The 12,500-nt window shown below is 36.1% G+C and overlaps 1 protein-coding gene across 5 annotated transcripts in view; it reads right to left on the minus strand.

Annotated features, from left to right (window-relative positions):
• The window catches only part of LOC136854203 (uncharacterized), a 471,644-nt gene that overhangs the window by 247,550 nt on the left and 211,594 nt on the right, over positions 1-12,500 (minus strand). The window lies entirely within an intron of this gene.

The raw sequence follows: 12,500 nt of genomic DNA on the forward strand, positions 1-12,500 counted from the left end.
GCAAATTTTTGATACGTGCACTGGTGCAATTTAATTTTCAGGGTGTAGTAACGTCCAGCCCGGGGGCAGCTTTACTCACCAATGGCTCTTATATAAGAATGCAGAATGAAGGTACCTTGGTCGATACTTCAGAGCAGTATATGGGCTAACACCCCTGAAGTAAGGACAACACACTACGTGCAATAAACTCTACATCCAGACTGGCTATCTCGACCCTCTCGTGTATTACCGCCCTATTTAACAGTATATGTGCGCAATCAATAATAATAATAATAATAATAATAATAATAATAATAATAATAATAATAATAATAATAATAATAATAATAATAGCTGTTCTTGCAAAAGGCTTTCGATTTTTATATAAATGCTCCTACGATTAGGATTCTATCCAGGATACAAATTTCTCATAAAATAGCTAAACAAATCTCCTCCAACAAGTGGCTTTTAAAAAAAAAATTGACAAATTATCTAAATATACTATCTTAGACTCTTTATCAATACATTACGGATACTTTTCCTTTCCTGCTGAGAAAATTATCGCTAAGTGAAAAAAAAAAAAAACATTTATAAAAAGGAGAGAGCCAATTCCCTCTATCCATACAAGAGAAATGTCCTCTTACGCCAAGAAACTTCGCAATAAATCTCGCACAACAAAGAAGGAGGAGAATGGATCCTTTCAATCTTTCCAAATCTTCTTCATTCGATTTCCGTGGCTTTCTTTCAGCGGACTTGCCTATCGCTGTTAGTCTGGTCAGCCCAGTGACTATCACAGAAAACCCACCACTGTGCGGCTAATGGAAATCTGCTTCCATTTATCTATTTATTTATTTATTCATTTCCCAAATGAAATGTGCATTTAGACACCTAGAAATGTAATTTAGTATGGTATTTTTCTTTAGAGGCTAAAACAACGAGCTTTCAAAAACCGCTCCGGTGAGTTACGCCCGACGGAATCGGCGAGGAAACTTCTTAATTACAAACGGGAGATTAGAGTGAAACCGATTTGTGGGGGGAAAAATACGGGCCAAAACCCGGCTCATACACGTCCTTGACGTCACGCAACGAAAGACGGAGGTAAAAGTATTTTATGTAAAGAGAAAGAGACTCTTTTAAGATTTATCTTCACTTCATCATGTCTGAATCTCCATGTCTCCCATCTTTTCGCTCTTCCTTAATGAATTTTACTTTTTTTCCTCCGCAACAGTTGGTCCAATGAAGTGGGCTTTGGCAAATGGAGATTCTGTCTCATCCGTCCAGGGATGTTTTCCGAAGCGTTTATTAAAGTTCAAGATTCTTCCGAACTTCAATGGCAAGATTAAGAAAGCTGGATTTCACGTACAGAAAAATATGCGAAGATTTCTTTAAAATCAATAACAATTGCAATAAGACATCAAATTGGGCGACGCAAAACTAAAGATATGGAAGCCCAAACTATCAATAAACAGAAATGAGAACTTCCTAATTTGGAAAATGTACCACAACTGTAAAAATCAATTTTGCGGAAATTATAATTTTTTTCTTCTTACGCTGGCTACATATGTATGCTACTATGCCTAATTCTGCTTTGAAAATATTAAAGAAACTCACAGACCAACCTACATGGACGGATATAAGCCAAATCCATACAAGTTAGCGACCAGAGAAACGCAACAGGTTGTTGCAAATGTCAGAAAAATTTCGGAGAGGAATCGGTTACCAAGTCTCCTTTAAATCAGTTAGGAATCACAGTAATTCTTTAATCTTAAAGAGATATTTTTTGTACTCATAACAAACCCCGAGGCTGACTACTGCTCAAGGAAAAAAAAAAAAGGAAACCCAATTTTTGACCACTGATAACAGCTACTGGCAATCCAGTTTTCCCCTTCTCTCGTCCTCTAAGGTTAAAAGAAAGATATCTTCTCCTCTAATACCTCTCTTAAAGATATCTTCTCCTCTAAAACTTCTCTTAAAGATATCTTCTCCTCTAATATTTCTCTTAAAGATCTCTTCTTCTCTAATTCTTCTCTTAAAAGATATCTTCTCCTCTAAAACTTCTCTTAAAGATATCTTCTCCTCTAATATTTCTCTTAAAGATCTCTTCTCCTCTAATACTTCTCTTAAAGATCTTCCCCTCTAATACTTCTCTTAAAGATATCTTCTCCTCTAATACTTCTCTTAAAGATATCTTCTCCTCTAATATTTCTCTTAAAGATCTCTTCTCCTCTAATACTTCTCTTAAAAGATATCTTCCCCTCTAATACTTCTCTTAAAGATATCTTCTCCTCTAATACTTCTCTTAAAGATATCTTCTCCTCTAATACTTCTCTTAAAGATATCTGCTCCTCTAATAAAGATATCTTCTCCTCTAAAACTTCTCTTAAAGATATCTTCTCCTCTAATACTTCTCTTAAAGATATCTTCTCCTCTAATACTTCTCTTAAAGATATCTTCTCCTCTAATACTTCTCTTAAAGATATCTACTCCTCTGATACTTCTCTTAAAGATATCTTCTCCTCTAAAACTTCTCTTAAAGATATCTTCTCCTCTAATACTTCTCTTAAAGATATCTTCCCCTCTAATACTTCTCTTAAAGATATCTTCTCCTCTAATACTTCTCTTAAAGATATCTTCTCCTCTAATACTTCTCTTAAAGATATCTTCTCCTCTAATACTTCTCTTAAAGATATCTTCTCTAATACTCTAATAAGATATCTTCTCCTCTAAAACTTCTCTTAAAGATATCTTCTCCTCTAATACTTCTCTTAAAGATATCTTCTCCTCTAACACTTCCCTTAACGATTGGAATATAATTCTAACGTAATAATACTGACAGCCTTGAAATAATATTTCCTCAGTAAGCTGTGAGACTTAAAAGACAATAATTAAAAAAAAAAAACCAAAGCAGCGAGCTACGATTTAATCTCGCCATTATACTAATATACTTTCTTAGTGCAAAACAGCGTTTTAGAAAATTCCCTAAAGCCTTTTTTTCCCCTTTCGCCACATGTAGGATAATGGGTTTAACAACCAGGTGAGGGAAAAAAACGCTGGCTTAATACGAAAAAGGGGCCGATATCCATTATCTGATCGCTCCTTCCATATTCTCGACGGAAGCTTATTCCAGGAATATCGGAGCGAACCGAACAGCTGTTTAAGTCAACTCTCTCTCTCTCTCTCTCTCTCTCTCTCTCTCTCTCTCTCTCTCTCTCTCTCTCTTTGTGTTTTGACGTTCCGTGTGACGTAATAAATTACCTTTCTTATCCCTTCATCTCAGCTATGTAAAGTTGCCTATGCCGGAGAATGGAAGATTAGTGTTATCGAGGTAAAAGTCAACAGGATTATAGAAAGATGAAAATACAGAAAATTAAATATATACATGAATATATACATATACATAGAGAGAGAGAGAGAGAGAGAGAGAGAGAGAGAGAGAGAGAGAGAGAGAGAGAGAGAGAGAGAGAGAGAGCATGGTATTATTGCAAGCAATGGCAATTTCTGCCAATTAGTCGTGTACACCTTCTGAGAGGGCCTTGATCAAAAGGCAACTGAGTATTACAACTGTACAACCTATAGTTATGCGAAAACTCTCTCTCTCTCTCTCTCTCTCTCTCTCTCTCTCTCTCTCTCTCTCTCTCTCTCTCTCTCTCTCTATCACATATAAACGCGCTGGCGCTAGCTTTGAGTATTTCTCTCTTCTTCGACAAACAGTTTACATGCTTGCCGCACCATACATCTCATTTATTATTATTATTATTATTATTATTATTATTATTATTATTATATTAATTATTATTCTTATTATTATTAAAATTTTTTATTATTACATTTCAAAAAATTTTTACAAAATTTATAAATTTCACAAATATTTTTCAAATTATATTATTACTTCGTTTAATGTTTTATTAGCTAAATTGCACTGAACTAGACGAATCTTTTTCACGGTTGACTCTTATATGAAAGACAAACCCCGATTCCCCTGGAGAAACAGAAAACGACAAAACGCCATACGGGAGAAAAAAAAGAGAAAAAGAAACGAGTGGAACAGAAGTGAATCAAGGAATTTGTACCTGAAATTCAAGCACAGGTGAGTGAGGGTGAAAGCAAACGAAGATCTCGTTGCAAGCACGAATCTTTCAAGACTGCAACGCTAGACGGCACTGAGAGTGGTTGCTGGCCACCGGAAACTCAGAAAAATGGATGGAAAAGCGGGGTTTCTTTGACACATCAGTCCCACTGGAAAAGGTGGGTGTCAATACTGCTTTTATGGCTTCTAAAAGTTTATTTCAGGTCGCCAAAATCGAGATTTAATCATTAACTGACAGGGAGGAAAGATTAGGAGAATATATTTATCAATTTTCTAAAAGTCTTTTGTTGGCTTGCTCACTGTTTCTGTTAATTATGGATTTTTCATAAACAAAGCCGAGGAAGTATTTCCTTCCTTCTGATTCCCATGAAGAGCAAAAATTTTATACATATTAAGAACTTCGTCGCCTTCCAAAGGTAAAATCGATATTGAGTCAGCAAAGAAGCACAGGAAATGCATGGTTTTCAACTGATTCAATGCAACCATTATCTGATGAAGTTTGCCTACCCTAAAATAAATACTGGTATATGCCGAATAATAGAAGCTATTGAGAAATACACTGTGCTATCATAAACATACTTTTTTTATTAGGCATCCGTTCTGAGTGTTTATTTCCACTAATAAATAACATGTCCACATAATGACACCAATGCCCAAGTTAATTATCATTGATTATTTTTTTTTATACTGTAAATAATAAAAATGTTACTAAAAGAAGCTGCAACAATAACAATATCAACAGCAGAGAAGAGTTGATGGCGATAATGAGACTGTGTACGGTATTACGAAAACAAAACTCTAAAAAAAAAAAAAAATGTTTTGAAGCAGAAAAACAACTTTCGTAAGAGCCAACCTCGAAGCGAGAGGGCCGCTCGGCCAAAACACTTGAGGAGATACTTGCCTCAGGGGTAAGTGGATTCCGGGTCACAATAGAGAAAGAGAGAATATCTTGTCAATGGTTTCATCCCAGTGGGGTAAGGATTACCTCGTCGAGGCCCTCCTGTTTTAATAATTAGTTTAGATGAGAGTTATCTCGTCGAGGCTCTGACTGTAGTGGGTCGCAGGTAGGCAAACCATATACAACCTTATATGGTTTGGCTATCTGCGACCTACTACAGTCGACTAACTACAGCTACGTGAGCGGGGGATTTAGCTTAATCTGTCTTAACACACCAAAGACAAAGCAATTATGGCAAACGAGTTCCGTATACAGAGTAATATGACAGTAAAAAGTCACGTTATTAGCAACTGCAAAAAAAAAAAAAAATTGCAATGAAAACTGGGTACCGACCCGGCTTCAGATGGGTCAAAGGTGAATCAGGTGGTATTAGATACCATACACATCTGGTTCAAGGCTTGCAGCTGAGTCGCACATGATAGAACGAAGTCTTTGTGCGGATTTGGGCAAGAATCTGTGGACACTGGAGAAAATTTATGGCCTCTGACAAGTCTATGGGAGCTTTGGTGATTAAACTCTTTTAATCTTTTCGGTGAAATTTATGGGTTCTTTTGTAAAAATATGCAGACGCTGTGAAAGACTATTAAGCACTTGGTGGACATCCATGGCACTTTAGGTAGAAAACCGTGGCTCCTATGGTGAAAATCTATAGGCATTCCAATACCAATCACAAATTGCAATAAAACGGTTCCAGTCTGTGCGATCATCAGCATGACATGAAGAAATAGGGAATTTATGCAGCTAATTTCAAAAGATTAACAAAAACCTGATATTTCGAGCTAATATTGAAAAAGTGGCGACACACACTAGGGGCCGCAAAAGATTACCAATTTACGTTGGTCTTTTACCATTGATAAATTACCAAAATTTAATAGAATTAAAAAAAAATTTCTCCAGAAAACCAAAAATTCTCAGAAAAAAAAAAATTCCCATAATATATATATATATAAAATATATATATATATATATATATATATATACATATATATATATATATATATATATATATATATATATATATATATATATATATATATATATATATATATATATATATATATATATATATATATATATATATATATATATATATATATATATATATGATATATGAAATATAATGAGTCCCTGTATACGAAAACCAGCCAAATTCACAAAAAAACTTGAAATAGAAGATCCAAGTCACCGGGACATAAATTAGAAATAAGAAAGGAAAAACTGAACCCACCAAGAAGTCGTGGCTCAAGATTCCCTGGTGTGAAATTGATGGAGCAAACGCTGTACGCCTTTCTTGTCATAAAAGAAATTTAATGACATTAATTAAGCTGCATGGCGTGGTACTGGGGCAGGCGAAAAACATGAATGGCGGTGATTACCTAATTATTACGGTGGTAATGGACGAACGTTCCCAAATAATGGAGTTCACGTTGTTCTATTTAGCTAAAAAATTTATTTTACTATTTACATTTCTGTAAATTTCTATATAATTTAAATTTGCTTATCGTATATATATGTATGTATGTTCTTATTGGTTTTACAACTTGCTCATTACGAAATTCTCAAATAATTTGACCAGTGGTAAAAAATCTCAAAATAAAATAAATGCCAACAAACATAAATAACAAATACATAAACGAAGCAATCAAGAGTGTCGTCCCTATTCTCTCGTGTCCTTGTCAAAGAAGGAAAACGTTGTTTGAAAAGGGCCTCCATAAATCGAGACATTATTCAAGAATTCTAAGAAATTCACTTATTCATGTAGCCACCTAAGTCCAGGCATCGCAACCCCAGTGTGAGGAAGCCATATTTCTAACACCAACAACTTTGTTTTTCTATTATTTTTCATTGTAAAGCCTATGTTATTTGCCACAGCCCTTTGTAAGGGATATATAAGAGAGAAGTGATCATTACTTCTAGCCGTACTGGTGAGCGCGCGCGCGAGAGAGAGAGAGACCTTTGTCAGGGGATATATTTTAAGAAGTGATCTTTCCTTTTATCATGCTGGTGAGAGAGAGAGAGAGAGAGAGAGAGAGAGAGAGAGAGAGAGAGAGAGAGAGAGAGAGAGAGAGAGTTTTTTAATGGATATAACCTGGAGAGAGATTCATTTTCTTTTATAATGGATATACCCCAAATCTAGGTAAGCCACGTTCCTAACCCATAGTTCCCTACCTCAGAGTATGACATCTTTTAGCCTGATTTGATACAGATAATAATCTCAATGGCCACGATTAATAGATATCGAGGCAGATTTTTCCTACCTGAAAGTATCTACCAGTTCCTTAGACGGACTTCAATAGCACTGTCCACCTTCCACTCACATAAAACTCGCTGCCAGCACAGGAAACGAATGGCACGAAATGAAACAATCGCTTTCCTTTACGCATTAATGACAAAACAAAAAGCTTATCAGATAGAATGGAGCTGTTGTCCGATGACGCTCGTTAGGGAATATAATTGGATGATATTTGGAGTCTGAAGCATGAACTCTCCAATAGAAGTTTCCAGGTCACTGCTCATCCTCTGGGTGATAGTCTGTAGAAAATAACTCGGCAATTTCAAGAAATCCTTTTCTAGGGAGTCATGTCAGGAATTGTGTGATCTGATAAGCGTAAATCCATAAGACCGCCTTGTCAGAACGGCCGGGAAAGAGACTTCTTTTGATCGGTCCAAAAAATCTTCACAAATCTGGCAGGTATTTGCTGGCTTGTTCAACAGCCTTGATGATCCTCTTATATGCCTATTGACTATGTGCCTGACCTAAGAGAGATTTCTAGCATCCTTAAAAAGGGGTGCTTATAATATGGATGATAATATGCGTTCTCTGTCTATAGTTTTAATTGCTTAAAATGAAAAAAAAAGGTTAAATCGACTCCAGAATACATTGCTCTGCTACTGAATGAGCTAACCAATTTTTCAAGATATACACATCTCAAACTATAGCCATAATACTGTTATTTAATGATAGTTAAAATAAGTTTCCTATATCAAAGACAGGTATGAAATGAATGGAAATTCTAATACCTTAAAAATAACCCTTAATCAATTACTGTCTGAAAAATTACCTTGTGGCGACTGTCTTGCCGAACCTTTCGAATAAATAAGTACTCTAAATAAAAGATACTTTTTGTTGAAAGTGACCCTCTTGTTACCTGGTTCTCAGTCGGCTCACGACCTGATTAACCGAACACGGAAAACTCTGGCCAAACCAACTTTTATTTTCCTTATTCGCGTCAGTCTGTTCTCGCCAGATGGACGGAAATCTCAAACTCTGGTTTATTAAAACCTGCTTCGCCGACTTGCAATCGATGGCTTCCGCGAAGAAGCCCTTCCCTCAATCATGCGCGGACGAGCACCCCGAAACTGATACGCGGGGGAGGAAGAAGAAGAAGAAGAAGAAGAAGAAGAAGAAGAAGAAGAAGAAGAGGAAGAATACGTGGGCTAAAACAGGGGGGGGGGAGGGCATGAAATTCCCCCCAAAGCCAGTCGAAGATGATAAAAGACGAGCGATAAAATTGGTATCTGTGAAGAGAGGAGCCTCTAATGACCTGACTTTTTATTCCTTCGGCGGGTTTACGTTCTCGTCCGTCAAATCTTTACGGTCGCTTTACTTCTAGTGGCGTTCCCTATCTCAAACCCCCCCCCTCCCCCCCCGCGCGCGCTCCCCCTTCAGAACACTAGGGCCAACGAAGCGAGCTGGTGTTAGATCGAATGGAGTAAGTGCGCACTCTTGAATATCTCAAAGTTGGATGTATAAGGAAGTGTATACAAGTGTGAAACTGTAAGGAATATACAAAACTATTATGACAAGTTTATGTGTTTATTTGGAATTGATTAGTTCCTCGTTGGACGGGTCGGCACCGTTCTCGGCTAGCACTCTGCTGAGCCTGCGTTCTCGAGTCTCCGGCCGGCCAATGAAGAATTAGACATTTCTGGTGACAGAAATTCATTTCTCGTTATGATGTGGTTCGGATTCCACAATTAGCTGTAGGTCCCGTTGCTAGGTAACCAATAGGTTCTTAGCCACGTAAAATAAGTCTAATCCTTCGGGCCAGCCCTAGGAGAGCTGTTAATCAGCTCAGTGGTCTGGTTAAACTAACGTATACTTAACTTTCGACTGCAAAGCTTCATACAGACTGTATCCCAAGTTAAAATAACTTCATTAAGCAACTGTGGGAGTTCAGGCAAGCAATTTTGACACCCTAGTAATAAGACCTAACGAAATATTGAAACTCTAACAGCTCCTAAAATACTTGACGACTATTTCATATTTATAACTTATATATATGAAAATCAAAACAGAATGAATTAAGCATGAATACAGTATCTATTAATTTCCTTTTGAAGAGTGATTCACATTTATAGCTCTTTTGCCGAACACTAGCAATAAGTTTAAACGGCATACTGGAATTCTAATGAGCCCAAAATTACTTTACTAATAATTCATAATCATAATTTACTAATGAATGTCAATACGGTCTAAAATACGCATTTATATTCATGTTTATTTTCTCATGCTAAGAGATAGAGACGTGAGTCCCCCAACATAAGTATCATTTTCCTACATATTTACGCGTTTAATTATTCTGGTCAGGATACACAGAAAGCCTAATTATCGTCAATCAACTCGGCTTCATTAAAACAAAAAAATAAAAAGTTATTGGTAATTTCCTTTTTGGGTGACGGCTAAACTACTTATCTGACTAATTAAAAAAATTAGGGAAATAACATATAAAAAAAGGTAAGACTTCAATAGAATGGAGTGAAAAGGTGCAGAGAACGAATCAAATCATATGACTCTGGTATTTACAATTCCTAAGCAGCAACTGTGTGAATTTTATTTCTTCGCCAAATACAAAAAATTAATACAGCAGAATTCCACAGTGCTCTGAAGTGCTTCATCGCCCACAGTACTCTTACAGAGCGCACATACTGCAATGAAAGAAAAGGATTTCTAGTTAACAAAATCCTGTAATTGTTGTTTTGTCATGAAATAGTGGCACACTCCATCTGTTCAAATTGTCTGATTTCCTTTTCCTAGTGATTTCCTATAACTCTGAGACATCGAAATATGACCTCGAAAATTCAATTCTGTAAGCAACAAAGAACAAAATACCATGAAATAGAAAAAAACCAAAGTGAGGGATTTTGCAAATAACACCAAGTCCGGTAAGATATATTGGACGCGTATTTCAACAGGGGGGAAAAACAAATTGTTGGTGATAAGAAATTGTAAAATGTAAGGAAAACCATGACTTTAATCAAACAAGATGTTTTACGTATAATAAAAATATATAAAAAAGACGTCATCAACTAGGAGAAGCTTAAACTTGTAAAGAAAATACCGCTCAAGTAAAGGGGAGTAAAATCACATCTTTCAGGCCGACCCGAATTCTTGCTTAGGTAACTGGTGCTCAGACACGCGCCCCGAGAGAGAGAGAGAGAGAGAGAGAGAGAGAGAGAGAGAGAGAGAGAGAGAGAGAGAGAGAGAGAGAGTTACGAATGAATAATCACCAGAAGAACTAACACAATCGATCAAAACAGTCAACTTTGCAAAGGATACCATAACTCTCTAGTTTTGATAAGGCAGCGTTCATTTTAACGTAATCAGTTACTATGCACCACACGAAGTACTGTACTATTTGCTAACGCAATGATTAATATTCTTCTTAGGTTACCGCCATTTTTATGGCCTCGTGGGATGTAACTAAAACAATACTCATCACTTTACTTCAAAAGAAAGAACAGTTATAGTAGCGATTCTGAATGGTCGTAAAAAAAAAAGTCGAAAACAGATACATACTGTATATCAGTCACCAGAAGGTATAAAATTACAATTTGCATTGACTGACCTTTTAGTTTTGAGTAAACGTGACAGATGATTCAGCATCATGGAATCTCTCTCTTACAGATACATTAGCTTCTTGTCCACCAAAACTAATTTCGTTTAGCTCTTGGGAAAGCAAGGATCTTACTGAAATCCTCTTTCAGATTCTCGTGAATTGTGAAGAGAAAGTGAAGAAATGCCACGAGGAAGCTGTATGCTCAATCACTGTACTTTTTACTCAGTTAAATTTATCTGTCTAAATTTGTGATAACTTTTTAATAAATAGACATTCGTAAGTTTTGTTTTCGCGAAGATCTTTATTCAATTTCAGACTGTCTTGACTTTCGAGGAAGTATTATTTTTGCCTACTTTTCCATTTTAATAATAAGCTTATACTGTTTCTTTTCTTGATCTCTGAACAACACTTTGGCACTTTAAAAGGCGTTCGAGTTTCACGCTCCTTCATATCAAAATCAATATAAAATAAGGGTGGAACACGGATACTGTCTAGAAAAACCTGACTAACCCTGACGTAACAGCGTTGCAGAAAGAAGCGAGTTTTCACCTCCGCGGAACCACTACACTTGATGCAATTTTTGCCATCCTCAGCCAACTCCAACACACCTCGACCTTTTCTTTCCAAGAGTAAAATAACCTGATTGTCCTTTTTCCGCCAACTCTGATTTGTGAAGTGGAAATCAATCGAGGACTACACACGCAATCATCCCACACATACATAAACATACACACATACACACACATATATATATATTTTTTTATATATACAATTTTATATGTATATATACAGTATATATATAACTACATATATAAAATTATAGCTAATATATATATATATATATATATATATATATATATATATATATATATATATATATATATACACATACAGTATACACACACATATATATATATAAATGTGTATATACATACACAAATAAAAACCTGGAATTACTGTCAACTGCATTCTCTAAAATGGAATAAGGAAAAAACCATATAAAATACGCAATGTGAGACGTAAGAGACTCAAATAAGCCTATAAGAACCCACACCCCAGAACACACGATTGGCAAATACTACCAGACCTTTCCCTTTTAACCACAAATACGATAATACGTTTGACAAAAAGTGAAGACGGAAAAATCTACGTAAGCCAAACAGGGGCCAATATCCACTCCATGTTCCAAGAGCAACAAAATCCGACATCCATTACCTGTTTGCGAGTAAGGAAGAGATTTCTCCCTAGAACAAGTCCCTAAGGGAAGAGGCATTAATGCAATCCCCTTCCTTCCGTATCCCCCAAGGAAACCTTTCCTGGAACATCCCAAAACGATTCAGCCGTTTAATTCCTTGGAGAGATTTTGTAGGGTAAGGCGGCTGTAATAATTTGCACAATACACGTTCTCTCTCTCTCTCTCTCTCTCTCTCTCTCTCTCTCTCTCTCTCTCTCTCTCTCTCTCTCTCTCTCTCTCTCTCGTAAGTCTGTTTAAAGGAATGAGAAATTCTCATATGGCTGGACGTAAACGAAAAGACATCAACGGAATTCTATCAATACATTCATACATACTCTTAAACTTCCGTAATTTTAATATATTATAATATAATATAATATATATATATACATACACACATAT

Source organism: Macrobrachium rosenbergii, chromosome 28 (genome assembly GCF_040412425.1).
Source record: "Macrobrachium rosenbergii isolate ZJJX-2024 chromosome 28, ASM4041242v1, whole genome shotgun sequence".
NCBI classification, from domain to species: domain Eukaryota; kingdom Metazoa; phylum Arthropoda; class Malacostraca; order Decapoda; family Palaemonidae; genus Macrobrachium; species Macrobrachium rosenbergii.